The sequence below is a fragment of the Crocodylus siamensis genome, chromosome 9 (genome assembly GCF_052110815.1).
Source record: "Crocodylus siamensis isolate JL-2025a chromosome 9, ASM5211081v1, whole genome shotgun sequence".
Classification (NCBI taxonomy): domain Eukaryota; kingdom Metazoa; phylum Chordata; order Crocodylia; family Crocodylidae; genus Crocodylus; species Crocodylus siamensis.
Window position 1 is genome coordinate 8,252,439 of NC_143403.1, and position 13,816 is coordinate 8,266,254.

Here is a 13,816-nt window from a genome sequence, read left to right on the forward strand (position 1 = left end):
GGGTGAGAGCTGATCTGTCTGCAGGCTGGAGTGCGGGCTCCGTGGGAAAGACGGGGCGCAGCTGGCTGGGTGTTGTGCATTGCGGATTTGCTTTCCTTCCTCACCTGCCTTGGCACATTCTCAGAGTTTACACATCAAGATAAAGTTTTCATAGCTGCCAGTCATGCAAGCTTAACCTGGAATTGGATAATTATGCTGTATTCTGCTTCATACTTCACCAACCACCAGAGTCAATAATGAAATTCTGGAATAGGGACTTAGCTGGCAGTTTTGTAAATGGCGCTCAAGGCAAAAGAGAACAGCTGTATTAGCTCGAGCTGCTGGAGCCTTTTCATAACGGCGAAGATGCTCGGAGGGTGCGAGTTCTGATAGCGCCATTGGCGTTGGTGGAAGAACTATTTCGCTTGTTGCTTGTACACGCCACGGCGGGGGTTAATTCGGTTTAGTTCCCCCTAAATCGAAATGGCAAGTTTTTAAAAACACTGCTTCAATTTAGGGAGAATTACACTGAGCTAAACCCCCGTGGCCTGTACATAAGGGTAGGGGCCCAATCCTTACCTGCCTCTTTGGCAGGGGGGAGGTAGAGAACAAGCTGCTGGCAGACTGAGCAGTCCCCAAGCTGCACAGGGGCACCGCAGCTGCGGAGGGAAGCACCAGGCCCCCACACAGCTCAGGCAGGCAGGCTCCAGGGAGCAAAAAAAAAAACAGAAAAGAAAAGATCAGGCTTGCCATTTAGTTTTCTTCAGTGGAGCCTGCCTGCAAGGGGTGCTGCTGGATCCCGCAACCCCGAGCCGTGCGGGACCTGCCAAGCCCCGATGTGTCGGCTTCCGGCACCCCGTGCGCTGTTGCACTTTGTTATGTAGCAAACTAAAACACCTCAGAGGTGTTTTATCTTGCTACATGCCAAAGTCATTTAAAGCAGAATACGCCGCTGAGCGTGCAAACAGCAACACCGTTAAAGCAGTGCAAAAGGGCATTTAAGCTGCTTTAAAGGCCAATTTTCTGGTGTGTACAAATGCCCTCTGTTACTACTTTACTCTCCTCCCATGATTTCAAGTGTATTTGTGCACCCTTTTCTTTGTCTCCTAGCGGTTACACAGGTATGTAAAAATGTGGGCAGTTTTGAATGGGTCTTGCATTTAAGTTTCAAAAAGATTTGTACAGACTACACTCTTTTCTTTTCTCAAATACCTGCAAAAGGTACATTTTCCTCCTCTGTTTCTAACAGGCTTCAACAGTGGTGGATAATGGTACTGCCACTGTTCTTCTCAAAACTATTTAAATCGGCACTTTCAGTAGCACAAGCAAATCAGACGCGGCCTCTAGTTCCACACCTTGTTACATCCACCCACTGTAATTTTGAACTAAGCATTGTCTTTTAAATCAATGTAAGGGAACTCCTAGGCACCTTTATACCTCTCCAACCCTAGACAGTCAGAATAATTAGAGTGGTGAGAAGGCTGCTTTAGCTGATGCTGCCTGGATGCTGGAGGCGGTAGGGGAGGGGGCTTTCTGCTGTTGTAAGATTAGAGGAATAGTATTGCTGAGTTGCAAGGAGGAATCATACTTTCATATTAAGTAGCACTACAGCTGCAAAGATACAAACAGCGCGGGTGTAAATGGGACCACAAGCAGTTTCCTGGATAACAGCACATACTGTTGCTACCAAGCAATAAGAGCAGGAAACAGATAGATGAGACGGAGATACCTTCTGCAGTGGGACTCATGCTGCATTCCCCCTAGGGTCTCATGGACACATGTAGAAATCTTGTTGGGGCTTTTTATTCTGCCAAAGCACAAATCCTTGCCTCCTGAACTAAAGAGGAATCTCTTCAGTATGGCAGGTGATACGCTAGTTAGCAAGATTATATTTTTTCCAGTGAAGGGCAGTGATAACATGCACCCTGATCCTATTGAAGGCAATAATATAATGCAGTAGCTGATGTTATACTGGTAGTCCCACACCTCTTTCCATTGCAGGGGGGAAGCTCTTTTCCCCGCAAAGGTTGCTGAGAAGTCACCGGTTCAAAAAACTAGCTTCCCTGCATTCATTCTGGATTTACCATCATGCAGCTGAGATCAGAACGTGGCTCACTGAATCCTAGCATCCCCTGGGAAGTTCAAAGCCTGCCTGCATAAACACAGTCCACTTCTGAAATGAGCCTCCTTTCGCCAAGTTGGCTTTGTCTCTTTCCCAGGGTCTGAAAATCTGGCATCTCAGCTTTTCAAATGCCAGCTGACAATTTCTCTTTCAATAGCTTGGTTTACTTTGTTGCCTGGGAGGGTGAGCTTCCACCAGAATGGGGCCTAGCTGGCTTGGTACTGGCACTGCTGAGAAGGATCTGGGAGTTATGACAGAACAAAGTCCATAGGAGTTAGACCTGTGATGCTGTCGAAACACATGAAACAAATGTCATCTTGGGTTACGTTAACAGAAATGCAGGCTGGGGTTGAGAGTACTTCATCTATTTTTGGACAGCACATTTTAAGGGCATAGAAGAACTGGAGAGGGTCCCGAGGCAAGCAGCAATGCTAAATGAGTTGGAAAGCAAGCAGAATGAGGCAGTTGTGAAGTAGGTCTATCTTGGTTTGGGAGAAAAGGAGGTTAAGTTGTGTGGGGGAGGGGGCATGATAGCAATTTTCAACTATTTGAAAAGCGGTCATAAAGAAGATGGAGAATCTTTGTTCTATCTTGCCAGAGAGGACAGGACACATGCCAGTGGGTCTAAATTACAGCCATGTAGACTTGGGGCAAAAGAAAACTCGGGGGGAAAACTGTCAGAACATCAGGACAAAGGAACAAGCGTCTGGGAAAAGCCATGAAATCTCCTTCATTGGAGGCTTTCAAGAAAAGGCTGAACAGGCATTTCTGTTCACTTAATTGTTTATATTCCAAACCTGTTGCTCGTGGAGTTAACAGATCACAATGTTGTTTCTGTGTCATCTTGGCCATCAGCCTTCAGTCTACTGCTCTTTTTGAAGAAGATCATCTTTGCTTTTTTTTTTTTTTTTTTACCCATATAGAGATCAGAAGGGTTTTGATCCAAGGAAGGAAAAATCAATTGGTTAACGTTTAATGAATGCATTTAGTAGCTAATTGGTTAAGTTTGAAAGCACCTCCTCAGCATTGAGAAAAGTGAAAATTCAGGTGTATGCTTATCAGACTATACTATAGGGACAATTTGCATGCCCTGCTTGCTGATCTGTGCATGATAACTGCATACATATATTAACTGACACATGGTTTGGCCAAGTGTCCGCTTGAAGTCATCCATAAATTAAATACTGACCACCTGCAACAAACTGCACACACGCACACCAACTGCAGAGCAGGAACTAGGACAGGAGTCATTTGGTGAATGATGGGAGAAGATCATGGTCTGTCTGCAGACCGCTGCCAAATAGGAAAAAAGGCAACACTGGGGGGCATAGAATAATTGCTCTAAGCTATTCAGGCAGTTTTAATCTGAATATTAGTGTCATTTTCCTAGAATAACAGGATCTATATGATGAAGTAAGAGACGCAGCTAATAAAGATGCAATTCAGTACTGCTCCATTTGGGTGATGATAAGCCTTGGTTTCAGATCAGCGAATAAAATGACATGCAAAATCTCCGAGAGCCCACAAACCCTCTTTTAAAGTACTTGCTTGGTGGGTTTACTGACAGCGTCTTAATGCTGCTTGTTTACTGCAATTTACTTAGTAGTAGCATAAGTTACACATGATTATCTTCTCAATAGAATGCTAAGCTGACATCTGTCAAGTTTAAAAGTCAGCGTAGCTGCTATTAGTCAGTGAGATGATCCAAATGCATTTTCATTGGCACAGCAGCACACTGTGGTGGTTTTTTCTTTAAAAAAAAATAAAAATAAATAAAGCCGGTGGAAATATTTAAACAGATTATTTGGGTGACTAAAAGCTTAGTAATGAGATGGTTTTAATCATTAAATGCTGGCATGTGGAGCAAGAGAGTGGAAGGCCACGGAGAAATGTACAATTGGTGGTCATGGTAACATTTATGAGAGTAATGTCAATTAACCAAGGAAAATGTCTTATGTTTGTACCTTCTTGTTTGTTTGCAGTGGCTGAGCTGCTGGAGTTTAAAGCTTCTCCCGTTTGCATTAAAAACATCATTCCCAAGGGTTCAGAATATAGCCTTCCCAGGCTAAATCGAGCTGAAATTGCCTTGCATGTCCTCAGCTGTTTAATATTCCTTTAAGCAGGGCTCTCCACTTTCTATGCAGAGCTGCTCACCACACAAACTACTGGGGTGCTTCAGAGGCACGTTTGCATTTTTAGTGTGGCTCTGAAGGAATAAGCAGGAAGAACCAGAAAACCACTTTTCAAGCTGCTTGTGGTCTGAGGCTGCCTGTGGCCGAACTCGCTTTGACTTCATTGAGAACGTGGGCCGTCTCCTGTCCTACCTACAAGTTCTTAGTGGCTTTGACAGTTGTGAAAAGGGAAGAGAGAGGCAGTAGTGGGATTACTTAGTTTCGTAGCTGCATGGCCATTCATGGATTTGGAAGTCTGTCCTGATGTCCTTATTATGCAGGATTTTTGCACAGGAAACGCAATGTGCAAACTACCATTGCTTTTAGATTGCTTCAAAGGATCGTGTCAGAACCGCTCTAGCAGTGCCATCGCTTTCCTGGAGTATTATCGATTCAAAGCATGCTCTGGTTATTAGCTATTCACATGATGCAAGGGAGCCTGGCTAGAGAGCTCTTGTCTTTTTTTTTTAATTTTCTGGTCTTAATATTTAAAAAATGTCTGAAAGCATTTTGTGTTGGACTTCAGAGGAAAGCACAGGGGCCTTGGCAAGGCTGGCTTGGGTGAAAAATGTCACACAATGTAACTGCATCATGGTCCCTACTCATGGAGAAAAGTACTACGCAGTTGTAAAACAGATGGTATCAGGCTTCTAAGCCCAAAATCTCAGAGAGTTGATTAACCATCTATGTCCCAGTGAGAGCAATCTAGCCTTTGTGGCTAGGGACACAAATTGCATCTAAACTGGTATAAGTGATCAGAAACTGGTTCAAATCTGTAACACGACAGAAGTTCAGTGCACATAAATCTCTTTCAAAATGGCCAAAACCGGCTTAACGTAAACTTGGATGGATGTAGTATCAGACTCAAATCAGTTGATTGAACTTATGCCCTGGATCTCTTCCAGATTCAAGTTAACCCTTCGTCCCCCAGGTTCAAGTTAAATTTCAGTCCCCTAGGTTCAAGTTTACTCTCAGGATGCTTTGCATAACCCCTCCCCTCCCTTTGCAGGGTGGGTGGGCTGGGCTTGGCCTAAGCTGTCTGCTTCAGCCTAGCAGGAGGCATGCCCTAATGCCCCCCAGCTTCTGGCCTGGGCCACTGCAGGCATGTGGCTGCATTTCCAGGATCAAAAGTGAATGTCTGGTCACTTGCTCATTGGTTCAATCTATGCAGTTTAGACTAATCTGCAGAGATTGAATCAATTCATCCTTGGGCTTTTTGACTGTCTGTACTTGGCCAATGACTGATTCTGACCACTAACTTATATTGGGTAACCCCTTTCTCCACAGAGTCTTAATGACTCAGTCCATTGCAACCTTGTAGCTTGAAATATTGTAACCTTGTGGGGTTGGGGACTTTGGTGCATTCCTGCTGTAAAAGTGAGTCACAGATGCTATGTTTCAGAGGGTGCATCTACATGTGTGTTTTAATGTGCAGTAACCTATTCTACTGTGCATTAAAATGGCACATAAAAAAGTGCTGATACTTTAATACACAATAGAATAGGCTACTGTGCATTAAACATCGCTTAAAAAGCATGCACTTGCACTACTGCAGCCTAATGCACATTTATTTAGTACCTCATCTTGGAGGTAGTAAATTTAATGCTCATTTAAAAGAAAAATTGCATTTATGAACACGTAGATGCACCCAGAGTGCAATAATCCTTTGATTTACATCACTAGTTAGGGTTGTGCTTGTAAGGAGAGATTGCTGAAAAGAATTTAGTTTGTGGCCTCAGAATTACCTGTCCTACTTTTACCTTGTCTACCTGAGTGATTCCTTTTTCTTATTCTCTACCACTCTGCAATCAGACTAGGACTGTAAATAGGTAAACAGCCAAACCCTGTAAAGCAGACAGGAGGGAGAGTCTGAAACACACCGGAGGGGCACAAAGAAGCGAGCATGTTAATGAGGACAGAGCTGTGTATGTGAGCCTACTGCCTTGGTTTCGAAAGTAGAAATGAGATCACCATCCTAGACAGAATCACTAATAGGAAGTGAGAGTAGGCTAGTGAGAGACGGAGGAACATGAGGCTGTAGGAAGGGAAGCCATGAAATGAGCATTCGCATCAGAACGATAACATCTAATTTAACGGTAAGGGGAAAAAATGGAGACAGGAGAAAACCCTGCAACTATAGCCTGTGTTTGTATGTGGCTGGGATATAAGGGCTTTCCTCCTTGACTCATCCCAAATCATTCGGGTATGCTCCAGACTTGGGAATGATGGCTGCAAATTGATTTTTCACTCTATTCACAGATTGGAAAGAGATCAGCCAAACTATTTAATGTACAGAGATCGTTTATAGTGACAGGCCGGTGCAAGTGGTCCCCAGCAGAGGCTGGTTGAGACTGTGAAAATAATTGAACACAAATATGCAGCCAGGCTCATTTGAGCTAATGTAAACAGGCACGAAAGCAAACCGTTCTGTAACACATGGGAATAACACATGCACGGAAACCCATCGGAGAATACCTTAGACAGCTGATTGGCAGGTGCAGTCCTACACTTGCATATTCTTGCTCGCAGATTGCAAGCTCCAGTGCTAAGGTAAGGCTTTTTAAAACCTTAGGGACAAGGTTTAGACAGGCCTTAAAGGCATATTTTTACCAGGTCCCAATCATGCATTTCCTGCCCACTTGCTCCTCTTCCCAGGCTCCCAACCTGGAACTATGCAGGTGAAGCTATTTGAGAGCAGCCGATAGGGATATGTCTAGAGCAACTTTACTAGCACGTTCCTGAGCTGGGAGAAGATGGGCAGCACAGTGCAGGAATACTTGTAGGCTACTCCATCACATTGCAGAAGACTTAGGCTCCTAAGCCAGGCAAAGCATTGATCACCAAACTTTTGAGCGCCTGACTCCAGGTGTGGGATTCACGAACTGGAGTTATGCACATCTCGTGTTTCCCAGGCAAATGTCCTTACCACCAGGCTAGAGGCTACAATGGGATGGGGTGTTAGTGCTCCACACCCATCTTGTTTAAGTTGGACCACTGCACAGCCCGATTCCTAGGGTCAGAGAGAGAGCATACAAGAGGGAGCATGGCTGTAGAGCTGCAGGGGTAGCCCTGAGTTCTGGATCAGATCACCTGGCCCGCTTTAACATCTACCTGACTTTTGATGCCTGCACTGATTTGGTTTGGAGAAATTACATGACATCGGGTAGCACAAGGTCTTTAAGTGATCACATATGTCCAAGCTGATAGGCCCATGTTTAGTCTTTTCATGCTGAACCAATACCCATCATTGTCTTGTTATGAGGTAACATAAAAGGGCAGCCATGTCAGTGCATATTCTTGGACTTGTAGCATTAGTTGGCTTTATACTGTAGTCATGGGAACTCTGATTCATTCTTCAAGCATTGTCTGTAATGAATAATGCATTACAAACCTATTCGCTCACATTTTTTTGTGTGGTCTAATATTAACAATGTCCTAAGTATAGGATTCCTATGTGTTTCTTTTTTTATACTTAAGGTTAAATAGGTGTTGTCCATTGCACAAGAAACACATGCACTTTGGTGTAGCATCTGATTTGTAATATCGGAGAGCCCTTAGAAAACTTTCCATGTTAAAAATTATTTATGAAGTAAAGCATATTATGCTTCTTCCCAAGAGAATAATTTTAAACAAAAGCACCACATTTTAAATAGCAAATTCCATAATTGCAATACATAAAACTGTATGTTCAGAGACTGATGGGAACACTACTCAGAAATACTTCAATGTGAAGTGTTGAAGTGAAAGTTTTTTAACTGATCAGGTCCCAAAATATCATGCATCGTATTAATACAGATGAGTGCTGGGTTTTTGTTGTTTCATCCTTGGAGGTCATTAAAGCCTGACGTGACAAAGCCCTGGCTGGAATGATGTAGCTGGGGCTGGTCCTGGTTTGAGCAGGGGGTTGGACTAGATGTGACCTCCTGAGGTCCCCCCCAACCTTCACTTTTTTTTATAATTCTAAAAAGTCAAACCTTGGCATGCCACAAAATTAATTCCAGATCAAGACAACGTAGGTGTCCAGCCCTTGAGCTTAATATGCAGAAGTAATTGTTTTTACAGCAGATGAGTGAATTGCCAGCTAATTGATTTAGTGGGTGTGCAAGTGGGCAAGGTTTATGGTTTGTGCAGTTCAAAGTGTTGAATGAATTACTCAGTCTTGGGCTAGGTACAGACATTCAAAAAGCCCTAGGCAGAATTGATCTAAATGACGTGGCTTTCTGTAAACGGTGTAGTTTAGATTGGCAGCGAACAGAACACAGATCCACCCTTTGGTGGTGGTTGCGGGGTGGCAGCAGATCTCAGATTGAGTTCCTCCACTTTTAAGCCAGTCTGTGCGCTGAACTTCTGTTCTGTTATGGGTATCGACTGTTTTTTTTTTGATCACTTACATGGGTAAAAGTGTAATGTCTGGACCTGGCCTTGGGTGGTTCATTTCAAGTGAATACTCACAAGGTATTGAATCCTGTATCATACTTGTTGATTGCAGGTCTCCTTGTGCCATGAATAAGGAAGAAACACAGGTAAAGTTGAAACAAATCTTTCCAGATGTTGATATGAAACAAGATCTGGCTCAGATTTTGTACCCCTGGAAAGCTGCCGTCACCTCACTGACAATGGACTGAATACAAGTCACCAAATAATTATGATCATGCCAGAACTCTGTATTTTATGTTTAATCTATTACTTCAAATGGCTTGAATTGGTGACCTTGTCTAAGGCAACAGAGACCAAGTTGCACGTGCACGGAAGTGATGCCAGCTGGTCTGCAGGCCAGTATGGAGAGGCATGTACGCCTACTGTCTTTACTGAACCTGGTGTACAAGCAAAGGAGGAATCCTCATGGTCTGTGGCTGTCAGTCTGATGCCTTTCATTAACAAGAGAATACTTGAAAAGCAACTTGTGAAGTGTGAGAATTAGCTTGAAGAAATAGGCTTATGCTGATCCAAGTGAGAACAGGTATCGTATTAGTCTTTACCTCCTGTAGTAAAGACTTTCAGACGTTACTCGTGCAACAATGTGCTACAGGGGTGCATGTTTGTGTGTAGGATGCTTTCTACCACAAACATGGACCAAGAGTCTGATGCAGAGCTCACCGAAGTCAATGGAAAGGCTTCTGTTGAATGAAATCGGTGCCCCCTTTTTTGAATCCGAACAGTCATTATTCAGACAGAATACATATTGCATTAAATCAGACGTGGCCATCCATATTCTTAAATTGCCCGAAGTTCATTCCTTCTGTTTGCTCCCCAGTGGCCTGCTTATCTCTGGTTGTGGCATGTGTGTAACAGGATGCATGGCAGCTATGGGTGACTGCAGATATGAAAGCAGGACACTTTTGCAATGGTTGAGAATCTCCACTTCCGATAGGGTGTGATAGCTTTCTGTGTATTGGGATATACCCAAAGCAGCTTCCCCTTTTGTTCAGAAGACAATGCATAGATCTGACATCATCCTTTGTAGCTATAATCTCAGGTAGCAGGACTTTCATTCACTCATTTCTGGTGGAAGAATGAATTGCGTTGGCACCAGAAGAAAGCGAGACTGCCTCTGCACTTGCTTAGTCACAAGCTATTTATACAAGACCTGGTCCACAGCTAACTGAGATGTATATGAGGCAAACTCCTGCCATAATTGTTGTTCCATAATTGACTGCTCATGCTATTGATGCATGTGTGTATTGTTCTCTTCAGTTGGGTACCCATTACTTGCCATCAGTCATACTTCACTCATGCTATGATGCATAAGAATTTGTCATCATTAATGTGACAGAAGGAAGCATTTGTAAATTAACCTTTTGGGTTTTTTGTAAAGGTTAACAATGCAAGTACATTTAGGAGCAGATTTCTAACTAAGCCTCTAAACCACAGACTAGGACACAGTCACAAGATGACAAGTTTGCATGCCCAGTGCCTTACCTTGCTCATATGCATTCATGAGTTGTAAATGTGCTCATTAAGTAGGCAGCGGTGTGTAGGAACCCACATTGGCATGCACAAGGGCACAGTCTGTTGCTCACCAAGAGATACATTTGCAAATGTTGTGGTGCCCATTTGAAAGCAGGCCAGTGAGTGTGCAGTTGTTGTCCTGCTCCAATTAGCTTCATTAATCACACCGGTTCTATTTTGTGCACTGCTTTCTATTGTGCCTGGGGCAAGTGACAGGAGATGCATGGATTTCCATACCACGGTTAGCAAGGAGAGGGTTAAACCCCTACCATTTAGCAGGAAAACTACCTTTGGCATTTTCTCTTGCTGTTAAGAAAGCTGACCATGGGGAAATCTGCCTTCGTTCAGCTGAGACCAATTATCTTAATGCAGAGGCAACTGGGGCTGCAGGAGTGGTGGGGACAGGAGGTTCTGGAGATGCTTTCTGTCTAAGGTTGAACGTGCCCATAATTGCTGGTTTGTCTTTTATCAGGGGATTTGAATTGTTGTGATGTATGGTCTGGGAGTAGAGCGACCAAGAGACACTTAAAGAGGCCTCAGGGAAGTTGAATATTTCATCATTAGTGGATGTGAAACCCACGAGTTTCTAGAGCATAACCATTTTCAGGCTTATTTGATCAACAAACAGATGCGTTGCCCAGCGATGGCCGCCTTGTTGTTTGCCACGTAATAGCCAGGAAAGTGGACCAAACAGACAAGGGCCCATTTGTGTCTTGCAACAATTTTCAGTTAAATTTGTGTCTTTTTGCAGAAAACAAGTCCCCTCATCTTCGTGTTAATAAAACCTGATGTTTCTTTCAAAAATGGGGATTATTTCTTGAGTAAAACAGAAACAAGAACACCCCCCCCCCCCATTCCTTTCTGTATTCCCTTCCTCTCTTGCACTGGATTAAAATAAGCAGAAATATAGGACTTCCACAGGCAGTCGGAGGTCTGCTCATACCTCGGTCTCTTCCAGCTGGGCAGACCACAGTACCATCTGCAATAACTGACACTAGATCCACAGCGTTGAGAAAATTCTTGAATTTCTGCTACAATTAGAAAGGAAGGATGTGAGGAGATTCCGGTTTAATATCCGCTCTGTCTGTCTTATCTATATTAGAAATGTCTATCAGTAAGAAGGCCTCGGTAGAGCTAGAATTATGAAGCACAGCACCCTCAAGGGCTCTTTTATTTTCTGAAGCCACTGTAAATGATAGGAGTCGTAAAGGATGCTGGTTCAAGAAAGACCAGGGCTCAGCTATTCTAGTGCCGGCAACTTACAGTTTCACACCGTGGCTTGATGTTAATTCCTCTGCTTTATGAAAACAACCACTCTTTGTGAGACTTTTGAACCTGGAGGTAGCAATCATGCTTGCCCACAGACACTTTCATTTGAATATGCTCATGGTATTAAGCATTCGGTTCTCTGATTTGCATGTGATATTTGCTCGTGTGCGCATTCTGGCTTGTGAAACCATTGTTCCCACAATCGAACAAATCTGAGCTTTCACGTACAAGCAAGAAAGAAACATAAAGGAGAAACCTCTCCAAGAAGAAACTTTTTGGTCCCTTTTTAATTTGGATACCCCACACTTTCCTATTTCCTTCAAAAGGATTTCAGAGGTATCCTTTACCTCCATTCAAGCCCTTGGGAATTCAGTTTAGTTGACATTTGTAATCAATATATTACTTGATAACAACAATTTCTGCCTTTTTGTACTCTCACAATAATAGCTATGAATGCCAGCATCATCTCGCCACTTTTCACCTACTAACCGTAATTTAAAATTCAATGCCAGAGGGCCAAAGCCTCAACTGACGGAAAGCCACTGACTGTAGTAGCACCACGCAGCTTTACACCAGCGGAAGGCCTCGCCCCTAGATTTAACACAGCAGACCTTTAATATCTCATTGGGGCCATGCTGCGCGATTGCTCTGGCCCTGTGTTACTGCACCTTTTCTGGGTCGGACTACTAATTACAGTACAAAGCTACAGATAATCGGGGGAGTGGAGTGCAGGCATGACTTCTATCCCCCTGCCCAAAAAGCCCACACACACATTGTAGCAGCATTAATTTAAATACAACAACTGCAGCAAGGAAATGGTTCAACAGGAAATGGTTATCAACAGAGCACTTGGAAGTGGGGCTCTCAGTTAATGAGATTATGACTGGAGGAAAGACCATACTTTTTATCTTTTCAAAAATCAGCTAGTGGAATTGAAAAATGACAGGCTTTAACTTGCTTTGTAAATTCCTGGAAATAAGGTTGGATATTCCTAAAACATCAAACAGACCAGAATACGTGGTAAAAGCCTTTATTTGTAAAACAGGGTGTTTCTCAGGGGCCTGTGCGAGAGAGACCATAAAAACCCACTAAAACAAAGGTCTGTTGTAAGAACAAACCTATTAGCGGGCTGAAATCCCTGCACAAATTGGTAGATCATTGCTTTATAGTCTTTTTTTTTTTTTCTGGAGCAACCAGTAGCTTCCTCGGAAAAATGTGACTGCTGCCACCCCCTGACTTACCCAGCAGTGAGCTCTGAGTAAGCATTTGTGGGTTTGGTATAAAGCAACCAATAAAACATCCATTAGCTCAGGAAGAGCTTTATAGGTCTTACTGAAAATTTGTAGCGCCGCACACGAGCGCAGAATTTGGCTCAGTGACTCTCGAGTCCCTGCTTCCTCCAAAGGAAAAGGGCATAACTGGCTGCAAAATGAATTCGTACTGAAAGATGCTGGCTTTCCCTTGACTTTGGTCCATCTCCACTGCTCCATACCCTCCGTCCTATTTACGTTATTGAAATCCTTCTACAGGAAGTACACTAGAGACGTAGAGCTGGTGTCAGTGCACAGTAACTTCACTGAAGTCACTGTTGGCAAACTGGTGTAAAGGAAGATCGTCAGGCCCTTTTGCTTGTTAGATTTTCAGGCTAAGGACTGTGAATTCCCATGAGCATTAGATACTTCCTAGCACACTGGATGGTGCTGGAGTAACCACAAAGCCCAATACAAGGCCCAGGAGATCTTCCAGAGTTGCCTGTCTTGTGCTCCTTGGTCTCCTGGGTTCTTGCAGAAGTAATATCCCCAGTGTGGCACCATAGGTCATTATCCAAAAATTCAGGACTGGAGGGATTCAGATCCAAGGTATCCTCCAGTGGATGGCCCTCTCACTTCCACTTTCCTGCCTGCTTAATGACGGCTGTTATAGGTCTTCTCTTAACCACATCCTGCTCCTGTTCTCTGTAGGCCGCTATAAAAATCCCACTTGTTGTTGTGACCTAAATCTCTCTAGTAACCAGTACAATGGGTATGTTAATTTGTCTAGACGCAAAGAAAAGGGAACACAAACTACTGCAATTCTCTCGATTCCTCTAATTGACTGCTTGAGTTTTGAAAAATCCACGTGGGATTTATTTTTTAGGCCAGGTAATAACAGTCTCCAGACAGCAGCATGGTGACAAGAACATGAAGGCACAGCATCAGTCTATTGCAGACCGTTGTTGCTTTCCTTGGGGCAATCCAGCAGCTCTTCCTTATGTTTAATTTGGGACTGTGGAGGCAGGATTGTCCCCAGTATTAAGGAAAGCTTTCTACTACTGAGTCAATGCTGC